At 39.4% G+C, this 17152-nt stretch overlaps 1 protein-coding gene across 3 annotated transcripts in view; it reads right to left on the bottom strand.

Moving 5' to 3' along the window:
* The window catches only part of AFF3 (ALF transcription elongation factor 3), a 336736-nt gene that overhangs the window by 237959 nt on the left and 81625 nt on the right, over nucleotides 1-17152 (bottom strand). The gene's annotated exons all lie outside the window — the stretch shown is intronic.

A 17152-nucleotide genomic window follows, 5' to 3' on the forward strand; every position in this document is an offset into this window, starting at 1 on the left:
AGAGGAAGGGATGGGAAAGTGAGAGGGAAGAGGGTTGGAAAAGGAGGCCCAGTGCTGAGGCTCTTTGCTCCCTGTAAAGGTGAGGATGGAGATGCTGAGAATAGGGGGTGAGAGGGCGCTTCTCTGGGGCTTCCAGAACTCACCCCATCAGAGCAGATGAGCACGGACATGGGTGTTTGCAAAACACTGCTGCTTGTCCCGTTGAGTATGTCTCTTTTATTTGGGTAATAAAGCTGTTTTAGAAAAGATACCAGATATTTTCAGGTAGGAGCAATTATCCCAACTGTGTCAAAAGTTGGTCTAGACTCAGTTACAGATGATCAAGGACAATCAGCTACTTCAAAAGTTCAAAAGCTTTGAGTAATATTTGCAGCTACTATGCAGCTACAATGCAATACAAGTCTAGCCTTAGGGCTTTTGTGTTTCTTTAAAGCATTAGCCATTAATAGGCTAAGTTTACCACTGGGATAGAGAGCACTGGCCCAGCAACGCAGCTCGAATGTATTTATTTTCCGATCTATGGTTTTCAAGTACAGTGTATCATTCCTACAAGGCTTTAATGAGAGCCAAGAGGTGTACATTATAAACAACAAATTTCTGTTTCTAATGGAGCTCGGTTCAGATCAGAGAGTGATTTATTAGCTTTCCTCAGCTTTTACTTGTATTTCACTACAGAGATCAGAAATTTAGATTCCGATCTAAAATTCACAGGATAGCATCAAGAGGCTTGTTTTCAAAGTAAAGATTTTTTTTTTTAATCTTAAATTTACAAATGTTCTGTTCTGCTTAAGGTCAGTCATTCAGAGGAACACTGTATGTCTGCCAGCTGCTCTTAACTGTCTCATTAAAATGAAAGCATTGTAACTTCTAAAAGAAAAAAAAAAAAAGAAATTGAAAGCACAGATATTTAGTGAAAAAGCAGAAGGAAAGGCATTTGTCTAAATAAGTATCTCTCAGCAAGATGTTTATTACTATGGTTCTTGTCAGTAATAACAGAAATAACAAGAACAATACTATTTGTAGCTGGCCAGTGGAACAGGGACTGTCCACTGGAGCACAAGACAAAGGCAGTGACACCTACCTACCTATAACCCGTAAGACAGACATGAAGTGTGACCTACTCTAAGACCTCTGAAGCTTCAAGAGTGGGTTCAGCACGTTGGGCATCCACACAGTCATCTGGCAACTGTCTAGAAAAGGACTTCTATTTGGGTTATGATAAATGGCATAACGTGATCACTGGATTATTCAGAAGATAGCTCTTGAGCTGAATGGTACAAGACCTAAAGGCAGGAGGAAAAACAGAATAAAACCCGAGAGAATTTAGAAAGAACTGCTTCCTATTTGAACATTTTACAAAGCAGATGTTTTCTGGAGGTGCAATCGAAGAAAGCTTGCCATAGATGACAAGAATGTTATTTCTGACACCTCACAGCATACAAAAGTTCTTGCTGGAATCAATTTATCAATAAAATGTAAAACACTTATTCTAACATTGAAGTTTGCATATTAGAAATATATTGCCATTATGTGTTCCAAATACTAACTAAAGCTGTATTAAAAACCCACACATCCTTCTTTGTTATCATCTAAATCAACTAAATAGAAAGAAAAATATTAAATCAAATAGAATGCTAGTGAATAGCATGTGTTGGTTGTGATAGAAATATTAATGTACTATTTATCAGTTATTTACTTTATCCTTGCTCAACCCATCTCACTTCTACATATTTGTGGTCATTACATTAGTAAGACTAGACTTTAATACGGAAAAAAGAATGAAAAGGTAAAGAGCAGAAAGGTGTTTTGAGCTTATGCCTTTTTCTACAAAAGCTTCTTGAGACAAGAGTCCATTTCTGGTTATTCATGTCTCTTCTGTCACACAGACCTGCTTGTTCTTGCTGCAAAATCTGAGTACAATAAGAATGGAGTGACTCAAGTTTACATGACTGGATGATTTTTTTCTTCCTGTAATGGAAAAGACAGACATTAACTCATCCTTCTCTTTACATAGATTTATTATGTTCAATAATTGTCTGTTATTATTACTGTACATTGTAATCTATTTCTAATGAATCCCTCTTGGTTATGGTGAATCAAGTCTTGCATAATAAATTCTAATCTGTTAGTCATTATCTTTGTTAATATTTTACAGTCTACATTTATTACTAAGATTAAGAAATAGTTTATACAGTCCTTGGTATTTTCACTATTTTTAAGTGCTATCTCTTGTAATTAGTTTTCTCTTTGAGTTTGCCTGTATCTTCTTAGGTTAGTACCAGCAACACTGGAAACATCAATGCTTTCAGACTTTTTCTAAAGTTTTCTGCTGGGAAATACAAGTTACAAAATTCCCATGTGTTTTTCAGAATGGGTGTTTCTTCATGTGCAATATCAGCTTATCTGATTGATGTTGCCTGGGTTCAAGCCCGCAAGCAGATGCATGGGACTGGAGCTGACAAGCAAAAGTGGCTGCACACAGTCACATCTGGGCATTCTCCAGTGATTTCTCTTTTTCAGCCCTGGAAGAGAGAGATTTCTTTGGGGGAAGTAGTAAATCTGCTCAAGCTGTAAAACTGCTTCCCATCTACTAGTTAGAAGGTTTGGGAGTGCACTCTCCAGTCTCCTATCTGTAATACCTTTTACAGTTACAAATGTCTTGGCATATAGCTAATAACTGGGGAGCTATTATCAGGTCTTGTAATCTCATTACAAACCAGCCCTCTCTGGCTTGATGCAAGTTAGCCACAGAAGAATTCACACCCTGCATTACAACGCAGAGGGGTACAGTGCTCAGCTCCCACTTAGAGGCATTGTAAGAGCTTGTTTAATGTCATGCCCATGAGCATTACTGCAGTGAAGTGAGGGAAGGGGCTGTTTCAGTTGGCTGAATAACTCCTGAACAGTATTATATGTCTGAAGAAACCCCTTAAGTCCTTCACTGCATGTCCTTATGTGGAGGTGACCACCTTTGAGCAGGAGGTCATCAGGGTTGCTTTCAGTAGAAAGGACCAGCAGTACCTTTGTCAAAGCTCTTTGTGCCATCAATAGTCTTTGCTATGGCAAAAGTTTAAGGGTGGATGAGTGAAACACATTTTTAGACTCTCTACAAATGCTGATTGACCTTTGGCAATTAAATTGAGCAATTAGAACTAGTTGGTAAACTTTGGATGATAAGCAGTGGAAAATGATGATTTGTTCAATCTTTTAATGGGAACATATTGTGTTTGATTAAGTGTTTTTGGAAGGTTTCCTTAGGGCACAATGGACTCGTGGAAAAAAAAAAAAAAAAAGTAAGCTTTGTAGTAGACGAATCATTAGGTATTCACCCAAGGCCCCACTCTGCTTTATTGGGGCAGAACCTAACTTTTTTATAATAGGCAAATATCTGGTCTGACATATGTACTAGTGAAAACATTCTGCCTGGAGGGGGGTCAAGCAACTCTTCATCACAGAAATCTTCAAAAAGTCTCAAAGTGAACTTGTATATGACCACTTGTATAAGCCCTGTAGGTTTTGCCCATTGTTTCTCCTGGATGTCTTCCTGAGAAGTGATCTGTTCTTAACAGCTATATCTCTTTGTGGCATTTGTCGGTGTTTTTTTTGTTGTTGTTGTTTGTTTGTTTGTTTTGTTTTTTACTGTTGGAGATCATTTTATATTTATCCTTTCCTACTATCTCATAACCAGTTTCCATTTCTCCTTCTAATACACTGTGTAGATCAGCTTTCATTTGAACAGCTCTAAAATATTCTTTAACATGAGGTCAGTATAACCCTTTCTATTATTTCCAATGCCTTCTTCATAACTGATGCCAAATAAGCATTATTAAACCAATTTGAGTACTGCATTGAATACCTAATTCCTAGGCAGCACCTTCCCTGCTGGAGCATGGAGTATTGGTCTGATTTTAAAAACTGTGTTGCAGGCAGAGGTGACTAGGAAACACTGGCTGTCTTTAAATGTGCAAAATATCCACCTCCTAAATCTGACATGTATGTCAACATTGGTTTGCCACGGATATATCAATGAAGGGGAATTAATGAGTGAGAAAACTGAGGTCCCTTCCCCCACTTCACTTGTGACTCTGATCTGTGATTTATGTGCAAAATTCACTATGGTGAGCTTAATCATCACTGAAAGGAACAGAAGACACCTGGCAGTGGAATGACAGCCTCAAGAAGTTGTGTGCAGCTGCTTTTCACTGCACTGTTGTACGGGCAAATATGCTCGAAAGGTTAGCTCTGGAAGCAACATAGAGCCAAGCTTGCATTGCAGCCGTTTAAGCAGAATTCCTCCAGCTGAAGGAGTTTTCTTTTCTACAAATGTATGCCATGCAGGTTATGAAGCTCCAAGGCTGATTAAGGCTTTCGGATACTTCTATAACATAAATGTTTACTCCAAACAAAACTAATCACAGCTGCTGCACTGGTGGAAAAAGACCAACTATGGAAACTGTGAAAAAGCAAACATGAAGGAGTGCAGATAGTAGTGTACATCTAGACGAAAGATTTTCCATAACTGTGGAGTCTTCTCTGGCATTTGAGAATCATCCATAAGTACAAAAGTCTCTTGAACTTGCTGGGAAATTAAGTTTGGTGGCAGCAATGTAAATGGTGGCATCTTCTTTCAAGAACAGGAAATTCCAATAGACAACTACATAGTTATTATCAGTTCTGTGGTGCTGTCTCCTTTCTCACAGGAAAATTAACAAATATATGAAGATCATGAAGATTCAATGAAAATTCAGAAATTAAAAAGTAGGCATTTTTTAAAGAGCAAACTACATACGGTTTTCATATTTAGGAAGGAGGGAAAAGATGTGAGAAAGACAAAACTCTAAGAAGGAAAGGAGAGTGGAGGAGAGGAGCACCACCCCAGACAGAAAAAGCAAACCAAAGTATAAAATGCTAGAACTGTACAGACTCTGAGACGGGATATACACCTAGTGGAGAGCAAGAGTTAGGAGAGACACTTCAGATGGTTCTTCAGACAGAGGTTTCCTATTCACTTTGAAGTGGGGAAGAAAGACAGAAAAGGAAAGGGAGAAGCCATTGAAAGTTTAGAGAAAAAGAAAGAAAACTGGAGGAAGAGAGATCAGAAATAAAGAGGAGAATAAATAGCAAAGTTCATTTCCAGGCAAAAGAGAAATGAAAGGGGAAGGAGGCAGAAAGCCAACAAAGAAAAGAAGGTAAAAATAAAGGCATAAGAAGGAAAAAGTCACTCATACATGTGGCTACTGAAAACCATTGAAAATACAGTTCTGCAGTCATCAGAAATATCTACCAGGAGACATCAAATATGTGTCTGTGCAGGAGAAAATTGGGAGATCTGCTTGCAGTTGTGAGATGAGCACGAGGGATTTCATTGATAGCCATGGGAAAGAGGACAGCCCATATGTTTCTCCGGTCTTCTGAGATGAGTCTCACATTTCCCCCTCTGTGAGAATAATGCACTCACTGGTTGCATATATGGACACATGAAGAGTATGCAGATGTGTGCACACATGCACACACAAAGTATAGCATTTAGAAATGCTTGGATTGTTTCCAAGGTAGTTGAACAAAATGAGGCTAATAAAATATAATTAAACATTAATTACTGTAACTATCAAAAATAATTGACTTGTACAAAGCACAGCACTCCTATTAAAGAGGGACCTAAGGGTAATAAAAAACATATAGTATTCTGTAAAGCAGACATAATAATTGCTATGAAGCAATTAAATTTATAGGCAACTGTTAAAATTCTGTTGTGACTATTTAAAAGTGTGAGCACAGGACAGATTTGGTTCAAAACTGTCTACTATAAAGCAGTCCTGGTATTAATAAGGAGTAAACATTACCATTTAAAAATCAAACCAAAGGTGCACTGCTGCTTGAAGTAAATTTGGGGTGAAGCTGGCTGGAGCTGTCATAAAAGTGTTGCTGTATGTGTCCCAACAAGTCATTCTTCTTCTGCCAGCCTTTCTTTCTAAAAATCTTCTGAGCATGAGAGAGACAGAGCTGGCAGATGAAAGCACTGGAGTTGATATCTTCAGCTGGCATTAAGCTACATGACTTCACTCATTTCCTCATGCTTTGCTACCTTTTAACAGTGAAAGAAAGAAGCAGCCTCGAAGCAGGCAAAACTGGGGAAGAGGCACAGACTGGTTGAACCAAGGTCACGGTAAATGAAAGAGAGCCTGAGTAAAGAAGAGTATTTCATCGGCAAGCAAGGTTGGAGAGGAGCTGTAGATGGAAACAGTTCATTGCGAAGACCCCCCTACTTGCATTTCAGTGTTTTTGACTTCAGACTAGTGCTAGTCTGCTCCTATTGACTGAGTGCCCATTAGTGTCTGGGAATGCATGAGGTATGGTGCTGGAGCAGTTTTGGTTTAGTTTCATCTGAAAGCAATCTAGTTTGCACACTCTAACACTACTCTGAGAGGTGAACCGAAGTCTGGTAAGTGGAGATGACCAAGAGATTGACTTCAGAGCCACTTCTGATCCAACCTAAAGCTCCAATGTAGATGCAACTGAAAAACAGAATAATGCTTTTTAATCTTAACTTTAACTTTCAAACTGCAAGATAAGTTTTCCATCCCTCGTTAAGGGCTTGTTTTCTTATCTTGCCTTCAAGAAAATAGAAGTTGAGTGTTTACGTGGAATGCAATCTTCTTGAGTAGGAAGTTAGGGACAACGCTAGTGGGCAGAGCACAATGAGAAGGGGTGCCGATAACTTTGAAGATTGCATGAGTCCGTTCTGCAGACAAGTGACACCAACACACTACAGACAGCACTTATGCGTGTTCTCACCACCAGAGTCCTTAGTCTCTCCCTCTACATTGGCTTGTCTCCTTTACTTTGGCTACAGCTGAAATTCAGCAGTTATTTTGCTGTTCACCTCTCTTATTTCTAACTTATCTCATATGTTCTATTTAAATGGAAAAGTTTTGTTCCAGCCCACATAGAATAAAAGACCTAGAGTGGAAACAGACAAAATGCAGAGCATGAAAGTTCGTTTTCCTGATCCTATCCCTAATCAGGGAAATGAGATGTGGAGAACATTTTAGAAAAAGAAAAAAAAAAAAACATTTGACTTAGACTCTCTTAGATTCTCTCTGCTGTTAGTGATGGCAACAGCTTGATGAGTTAGTGACTTTACACACTTCAAGAAAATGCTAGCATTCTTAAACAACGTCTATTAAAAAGGAGTCAAATTTTTAAGGCAGATGTAATATAGCATTGTGAGTCAGTGGAGATGCCACAACGTGAAATATACTTGGCATATGATACCTTCACTTGTTCTGCAAGGAAAATATTATATGTAGCAAAGTAAAATCAGTCGAAATGGTAAAGAAATGACACTGCCATCTGAGACGTTATCATTATTATGTTCAATTTACTATGACCCACCAATCAAACTTGCTTCTATCAACCACCTCTGCGTTTAGGACATTCATTTATTTTATATATTATATATATTATTATTCATTCATTCATTCAAAGAAAAATTTGCCAGCCCTAGGACCAACTAAGGGGCTAATAATATCCAGTTTTTGGTTGCTGTCTCTTGGACTAAATGCTAAATCATATCATATCATATCATATCATATCATATCATATCACATCACACCTTTACATTGCATTGCATTACATTGTGTTACATTAGAATGACAAGAAAGTGAAGAAAAGTCGTTTTTATTTGGGCTGTTCTCTCAAAATTTTCCATGTCATGCTATGCCTTTCTGGGCATGCAGCAGGTTGAGCTGCTTCTAAGCTATAAATATTTCTCTTACATAACCAATTAATCAGCTAAAAAGTCAAAGAATGCAACTATTTTTAGTATAATATTGCTAGTCATGCTTCTAGAGTGGTTTTTTTTTTTGCTTTTAAATAAAAAGACTTCTTCATTCTGCAGTTCTTTCCCATCAACGTGTGGGACTGTGCCAATTCAAGCAACATTTCTGTATAAAGAGCACTGATTAATGATCCAGAATTCCAGGCAAGCTTTATTGTCTCAGTTTTGCTACTAGAACTGCTTGCAAAGTTTCTGCAAAAAGATTTAAGCTATTCATATACAACACCCAGAGTATTTTTCAGTCTTTGGCTCTTTCAGCCTAAAAAGAATGAACCAATCAAAGATTTTTGAAGAAAGATTCTATTTCCTAAAGAAAAAAAAAAAGCCTTTTTTTTTAGTATTATTTTTTCACTGAAAAATGTTTAAATACAAATGTTTTACTAGCATTCACTCCTACTGGATATGAACTTGACTTTTAAATGTCTTCTGCCAACTAACCAGAGACAAAAATGGTTATAAACTGTCCTATGGAGCTAATCATCAAGTACTTCAATCTGGAACAACATAGTTTTAATTAATATTGAGGCTTTAATTCTTAATTTTTGAAAATATTTTTCTAACATTACAAATGCACGTTGTATTTCCAAACCATGTATCGAAAGAACATCAAGGTTTGAACTCAAAAGATTAAGGAATTAGGAGGAATTAAAGGAATTAAAGTGATTTCCTCATTGGTGGAAGGAAGACAGAGTGGTAAAGAAAAATGGGGCTGAAAAATCTGAAACCCGGAATGAAAAATTTAATGTCAGATGGCTTAAGTTCACCTATTTCATATGTTTTCAAAACAGGGTGCTGCTCTTGAATATATTGCACTTCTACCTTAAAACGAGAGGCAGTGGCTGCAATCCTTGGGCCAGTTAGCTTTGGATCTAGTTAACCAGTATCGGGCTCCATTGCTATCTGAAGCCTCTGAGGCTCTCCCATCTTCTGACTGCCATTCAAGATGAACCTAGGTCCATAGATCCTTTTTCATTTCTTCCCATCCCGTGAGGAAACCTTACTGTCTTACATTTCAAATTACTGTGGGGACACCTATGTGGTAGCACATTCCAGCCCTACTGGATGTGAACCGCTGGATGTTCATGGCATGGAACTGGGGATGGAGAGGAGCTAAGCTCTGGACAGCACGGCAGGCCCACTCCAGTCCCCAGAGCATGGGGCTCTGAATCCAGATTTTTTTGGTTTCACACCAAAAATATACGGGTGTTTTAGTGCCTCTGAGAGGCAAACATTGATGTGAGGGAGGGATGAGAGTGCTCTCTCTCTCCCTACAAATGTGCACCAAGGTTAGAGGATATAATCCATTCCTAGCTATGGGCAACATCTACTCATTAGTAATATCCACGTGTATTAGAACATCCTAGAATGAGATTTCCTTTTTTTTTTCTTGTTTTTTTTTTTTCTTCAAAATATGTTTGGTTTTTCCTCTAGGATACAGACAATATTGTAACAAGGAAGGTATTGCAGCTTTTCTTCATTCTATAAATGAGTTTCACATTAAACATGCATCTGTGTCATTCTTGAATGTGTATCTACAATGTCTTTTGTTTTTATTAAACATTATCATACACAGCCAAATGATCAGATTTTTTCTGTATTTATTTACATGTAGGGCTGGAGTTAGATACGGGTGATTAAGTACACTAGGGGAAAAAAAAAAGAACAATGGATGATGAGGACAAAAAGGGCAAATAATTGTTTCAGTCACCGTGCAGTTTTTGAAAAGCAGGGCCTCACCACAGATAGCTTGCAGTTTTAAAAGGATCAAATGGCTCCTGTTAGGTTAAGGGTAACTTTCATACAAAGCAAGATGTGAGTGGCAACGGATTGTGCTGTCTGGCTGCCAAGATTTATTGAAGATAAAGGCAGCAAGTTAAATCATTTTCAGGGGAAATCCACCTCAGGATCTGGGAAGTTCTTGCTGTGTCTGATACGTTTTCTACATCAGACGCACAAGAGATGAGCCAATCTTTGAAGAAGAGAGCTGTCTGTACGATACCGAGGAAGGCGAGCAGCAGGGCACTATGATAGCCTTGTCAAAACCAGAATTTTCCTGCAAATACAAATCCCATCTGGCAGCCAGGCATGTATGCCCTCTCATCCTGTCACAACCAACTGAGGCTGCAGCTCCAAGACTATCATGCCAGGCAATATGCAATCTTGTAATTAGTTTTATGGGAAAACCCAACAATCAGAAATTCTCTGTCTTCTCTGCAGCAGTTGTTATTCTTTTCCCAGAGAAACTAGAGACAATATCACTTTCAGCTATGCTAAATTCTTAACAGAAGAAGTGAGGAAACTCCGCAGAGTGCAATGAAAATGTTTAAAAAATGCAAATAAGGAGTGACATACAACAGAGAAGAAGGGGAAAGCTTTTTCCCAGGGAACATCAGCTCCATTATTTGAACGTAATCCCAATACATTTATAAGAAACCCATTTCCTCGAACAACTCCTCTTCTTTTTGAATGACCCTTTAAAAATAGTGATGGATTATAGTAGTATTCTCTTAACTGTTGACTTCTCTGTGTGACTAACCCAATTGCATTATTGAAATATGTTTAAAATTGATATATTTCCTACAAAACAGGACAATAATAAAAAATCTGGTAATGTGAGAAAAGCCTTGCATATCTGTCTTAATCTCACCAAATTTAAACTTGCTTAACCCAGGTTCTTCTCTTCAAAATGCACCCAGTGAACGAGGGAGTTTTTTTAATTCTATTATTAAAAAGAAAACTATTTCTTCAAAGCCAATTTATAAGACATTGCTGCTTCAGTAAAACTGAACTGAGCCAAGATGACTGCATGTTAAATATCGCCAGTGTAGTAAAAGTGATGTCAGGAAATAAGAAGAAATACCGTCATCATGCTCATTTAATGGATAAAACATGAAGTGAGCAGCAGTGGAGATAAGCACCCTGGAGGCTGTTTGGTTTGTCACGACGTGCGCACACAGTAATCCCTGACAGTCCTTCTTGGTAAAGAGTTTTTTTTTTTCCCCCCTCGCTTTTTGCTAATGCAGAGCAAAGCTGTGGTGATTGCTGCTTACTAATGCATTAGACTTTTAACAGTGTAAACATGAAGGCAGTAATTCATAGAACACTAAACTTGAAAGACATAACAGACATGTAAAGTTAATTTGATTTACAGCATAATCAGGAACAGAGTTCTTTTGCTTTTTCCTTCCAATCTAAATATGAGCCCAGAAAAAAAAAAAAATTCTGCTTCCCCACAAACCCAAGCAGCTTCCTGCTACTACTTGTATTATGTGAACGTAAGAACAGTCAAATTTGCCCCAGACCTCCATACTCTTTGGGAGGATCAGTTATTTTGCTCTGCAACTTGTATGCATTACACTGCCATTATTATCATCTTCATTTGTTTACTGCCGGAGAATTTTCAATACACGAGGTGGTTCCCAAACAAGAAGCAGATGCTACCTGGATTTGAGACTCTTAAAGACTTTAGACAGGGAGACAAATAAGGGGTGAGGAAACAGGTAAAACAATATAAACAAGCAGTTAAAAAAAAAATAAAAAAATACACACCCCAAAACAAAACAAAACAAAAACAAAACCACGAACCACACAAGTAATATTGCTTATGCTATGGTCACAATCAGTCAGCTACTTTCCTCATGTCAAATGATGCAGTTAAAATAAACAGCTCTGATTCTGCCTGTCTTCTGACTGCTGGCCAGTTTCAAGCTTGATTGCTCGGGCTCCCTCCTTCTTTGCTACAAGAGGTTGTCTCCATTTCCCATCCCAAGCATTTCTATATCCAGCCTCCACGCACATCCCACCCCATCACATAAGGCCCTGCACCTCTGCAGTGGCCAAACTCAATCCTCTGAAGTGTAGAAATCCTGAGCTGATTGTGCTTCTCCCCTTGGTCCAGCAAAGCACCCAGGGCCCCAAACCCCACCACGCTTGCAGCATGCCACTGTGCTGGGGCAAACTCAGCAGCAGGAAAAGGAGAGCATGAGACCATGGGGATGTGAGTTGGTGGAGAAATTCTCAGGGTAGGCAGCGGAAACAACCGAATCTAGCTGGCTGCCATGGGGCCTAGCACACAGAGCTGCAGGCTGGGGATGAGTCTGAAGTATTTCCAAGGGGAAAATTCCCAAAACACTTTACCATGGACTTTAGCTGTCCCCAGTAGTTTGGAGAGAAGCCACAGGTGGGATATACTGTGCTACTATGCATCCACCACAAGGTGCCTCAAGGACACTGCCCTGAAGAGGTCTCATCGTGTTGGACACAGATTGCTCAAAAAAAGACTTTGAGGGGGGTGCAGCTGGTCCCACTAATCCTGGACAATATGAAGACAATATTGAGGGGCGCTGAAGCTCCTGAAATTAAAAAAAATAAATCACTGTCTTTCTTCAGTGGAGCATGTGTACTATAGAAAAATCATTTCCTTACATTTCTCCTTTTCCCCTTCACTGACCTGTCATGCTTTTTCCCCAAGTAAATAATCCGCCTGCATGAATTTAAGTTTCTGTGAGACAGGTAGCACAGACATAGTATACTCAAACATACATCCTTTTGGATATTGCTGAGATGGTTTAAATGGTCACTCTCCAAAAATTCTACAAGCAACACTTTGTGATCATTCCTGGGATAAATGCTCACCCATCTCCTTCTGCACCTGATGCAAGAGGTACACATAACAGAAATAAAGAAAAGAAAGATGTACCTCTGCACATGTGCCTGCTGATGATTAAGCAGGTGTCAAAAGAAAACAGGACTAAGCTTGGAGGATTTTACCACAATCAGAAGCATACAATACGGCATAGAGCCCCACAAGAATAAAATTAAAAAAAAAAAAAAAAATTAAAAAGAAAAAAAAAACAGGCAGTGAAGACATTAAAACAGAATGCTGCAAAATGGAAAACACAGATAGCTTTGTCTAATTCAAAAGTGTCATCATGGAGGACAAAGACTGCTCCAAGGGGACTGTGAGGAGAACAGGGCTGGCACCACCGCCCTGGAGAAACACGAAGCCTATGTGGAGAGACAAGGGACGCCTGAGATGTAAAAACAAAACCATTCTGCACACATGCTCTCCCAACTCCTCTATGCAACAGAGACATGGACTTTTGAGAAAGCCGCCAGGCAAGGACTTCCAGCCTCTGAAATGAATTATTTCCGGGGAGCTGAGGGGATGGCAGGAGAAGTGAGATAACTGTGGGAAGGAGAGTCTCCAGCATGGTAATCGGGAGGAAGTGCGAGCTGTTGGGCATGCTCGCCAGATGAAGGACAACTCTTGCAAAACAGACTGCATCCTTTGGCCCGAAAGGTTTAGTCTGTCAAGTGGCGAGATGATGCGGCAAAATGTTTTGGCAGCACACGAGGCTGGGGAAGCACCATCTCCACGGCCTCATTGCAAGAGGTGCTGGCGGGCAACCCTGGACAAGGTTCAAGCAGCATCTTCCGAGCACAGCTCCGAGGTGTGCACAGCCAGCAGCGCCCTGTTTACGCAAACCAGCACGCACACAATTACATGACTTCAGCGCAATAAGCATTTTCCAGCCTGAACAGAAATTAAATCTCCTGCGCCGCTGTACGTGGCATTTCATTCATCAGTTTTTCCAAACGGAAGGCTTGTCATATAAACAAAATGAGTGCATGTGTCGTTTTACTGCTTCTGAATGCCCTGCGAGAGAAACACAGCAGAACTCACACTATTTATCAAATTCATGATAGGGGAGGAAGGTATTTTTGTTGCCTCCCCTAAATATCCTCCATTTCTGCTACTTTCTCTGCTCTTAGTGACAGCAAACGTCGTTTGACAGAGACCAGAACATACTTGCTGTTTTCCCATCTCCAACCTTGCCGTTTCCTAAAAAAAAAAGCACAAGGCTGAGATTTTCAAGAACACTCTTGCTGAATTCAACCTACCTCTGTAGGTTGAATTGGAGTCAGTGGGAATTTAGATCAGTGCTGAACCTTTTAAAATTCTTACCATGTATTTACAATTATTCTTTTACAGGTTTACTTAAAATAATAGCTGTGTATAACATACTCTGTATATATGCAAGACACTCTTTCACCTTTCCTGGCACTGAACTTTACAGATAATGATCCTCCAAAACACTTGCCTCTGTGAGACAAGCAAATGTATGATCCACGCTGTTTATCTACATTTCATGAAGAAAGGAAGTGAAGGAAAGGAATTGTATAGAAACCACACCGTGCTTGGGAAAGGCGATCAAGAAAAGAAACAGACAGTCTAAAGGATATTGACGAATCTTTGGCTCCTCCACAAAATGCAACATTTTGGGAAAACACCACTTGAAATAATGTGCATTAGAACTTTCAGTGAAATTATCTCATTTGACCACAGGTACCTGACACAGACATAAGTATGCTTCAGATGACATTAGTTCACTTAAGAGGAAGCTGTTAGAAGTACATTCATATTTGATAATAACTATGGAGCCAGTTTTATGCATAGCAGCTGGAACGAGGCAACTTGAATTAATAATGTACATTTCGAGCTCCAGCTCCAGCTCAGGGGCTGTCTGAATAGGGACCATGTTTTCGGAGTCTGTCTCATGGTAGTGCATTACTTCTCAAAAACACGTGAACCTCAGACACACAGCTCCCACCTGGGGGTCCCCAGATTTGCTTGGTTTCTGTCAGACAGTGTGGTTCCCCGAATGCTCACCAGGACGGAAGGACGGGGAACGACGCTGCTGGGCAAATGAGCCGGGAGCAATTACTGCTGGGCCTCCAGAGGAGCCAGGGACTCTGGGCACTGCCTACGTCCCAGTCGGAGGAGCTGCTCCCCGGTGTGTCCTGGGGATGCCACTGCTTTCCCACCCAGGACACCTGGCATCACCTCTCTGGACACCTGGAGTGTCACAAGGAGCATATTCCATTTTGCAAACACCAAGCATCAATGCTTTTGCTGTGAGAATTCCAATTAGAGAGAATCTACTTTATCTGGATTTTAAATAGCCTGTTCTGAATAGGAACAAAAATAATTTTTGAAATGTCAAAACTGCAAAATGGAAACTCAAGGTTTCACCCAGTCTTGTCTTCAACCGCTGCCTGGCTTGAGGGGGGGATTTCTGTTGTGCTCTTGTAGAGTGATTTGACATTTCCAGACCTTCTGCCAGTGGAATTAAGATGTCACTCCCTCAAAGACCAACCTAATCTCATCATTTACAATGGGCAGAGCAAGGACTGCCACATAAGATGTGAATGAGCCACTTGCAATTGCTTTGCAGCAGTATTATTGGTATACCTGCACCATTATTCAGAAGTGGTAATGACTGTCATACCTGGCCTTAATATCACTACCAAAATACACTCTTAACACGTGCTGCGAAAAAATCACATCAGCTCCAAGTCTGCCCAGAAAATGACCCAAAGAAAGATGTACAGTTTGCAACCCCCTTAAGTCTCATTCCACATACCTTATGTATTTTTCAAATGCTCTGGAGTTCCCTTGACCTTCAGATGCTGTATACTGATTGCTCAGTGAAGTTAAACCTGCTCCTCTCAGCATCCTCCACCAGCGCTCATCCCTGGCAGAACTTCTATCATCCCTTGTCATCAGCTACATAAGCAACTCTCGGCAGTAAGCCCTCTCCTATGTTTTGTAGCTTATCTCTACGTTAGCATTAACTGAATGCAAACATAGATAAAGGAAGGGTTTTTATAGACGCCCTATTAACAGAAGCTACTTACTCATTGAATGCAAGCTTTCTTAAAACAAGCTCTGAAAGGATCATTTCCCCTCTCCCACTCTAATGAAGTGCTACTAATACTGCTAATTCAGACTGGATGAATTTATCCTTGGTTGAATCCAGCACAAGTCTCATGTACTTTGAGGAAGGAGGGCAGGGGGGTGGATTAAACAGCTTTTAAATGATTTTTAAAAGGCCTTGTCATAACTCTGCTGAGGGAAGGAGGAGTTTTATCCACTATTATTTTTTTTTGCCATTGTTTATGTGTATATTTTTGGGTCTGGATCATGTCAAGGTTGCTAGATAACCTTTGCCCATTTTGTAGCATTTAACATTTTTGGAAAACATTATCTGGGGTAATACATATTGCAAAAACACGACACTCTCTCAGTCTTTTCCTTTCTGTATTAATTTAAAAGCAGTTTTGATTGAGGCTGGTCTTATGTGTTTTTAATTATAAATAAATATTTTGTTCCCTCCTTTGGAATTTTTTGGGGCTTTGGTTTCAAACTAGATGCTTCCTTTGTTTTCTGTTTATGAAACCTTTAACAGAAAATGATTACTTCATGTATGGGTCTTTGGTGGCACATAGAGCTTGTGCAGATATTATTTTAATTAGGTTGCTTGGTTCCATTTCATGTTTAAATGGCTGTGGCATGGACCTTGTGTTGTGATCTGCTGAATGGGAGGGAATGTCTGCTGAGGATTGTTCCCTTCTAGAGGTAGTGTATTAATGAGACATTTTCTTAATAAGAGCCTTGCATCAAGTCCTGTAATCAGAACACGAGAGACACCCAAACCAGCAGAAACATTCATTAATTCCAGAAAACCGCCATTTCTGCATTGCATTTAAACATTATTCCAAACAGAATTTAACCTTTGCAGTGATTTGGGGTGAGAGCATGTTTATGTATTATTGTGAGAGATATAGTTAGCTAAATTTATTGTGTCTCATACCAATTGTGCTTCCTATCTTTAAGGTTAGTCTTTCTTTAGAAACAAAACTCTAAACATGCTAGATATAAGGCTGCAGTACCTTGGAGTAAAGAAGCAATTTAGTACAGGGCTTTAAAATTTTTACCTGATTGTTCTTCAGTTTTCCCTAACCAAGACTGAGAAATTAATTGGTGTCTGACTTTATACAATAGATTGAAATAATTCTAATTTAACACCTGTGAACTCATTATTGAGTCTTTCCAAGCAGAGAAATAAGTGTGTTATTCAACACTTCTGACACAGTGGTGCAATATGATCACACCATATCCATCCAAGCTCTCTGGGAAGGGAAGCCTAAAACATTAATTAAAACAAAACCCAGCCATATACCTCATCATACTGCTGTAGCTAGAAGATAAAATCCTCCAGGGAGATAGAGAGACTGATCTACAGACTATTAACCCAAGTTCTCTTTTCCGTGTTCACCAACTGATTGTATTAACACCCCTTAAGGAATTAAAAGTAAGCGAAGAATAAACAGCTCAAAAAGATATACCTTTTTTTTTTTTTTTGATCTACATGCCATTATTTGCAAAGCAAGAAGAGCATGATAACAGAAGTGCATTATACTAGTGTTATAATCATCATTGGATTATTGGATTGGGTTGCCTTATAC

The sequence above is a fragment of the Anser anser genome (genome assembly GCF_964211835.1).
Source record: "Anser anser genome assembly, chromosome: 1".
Classification (NCBI taxonomy): domain Eukaryota; kingdom Metazoa; phylum Chordata; class Aves; order Anseriformes; family Anatidae; genus Anser; species Anser anser.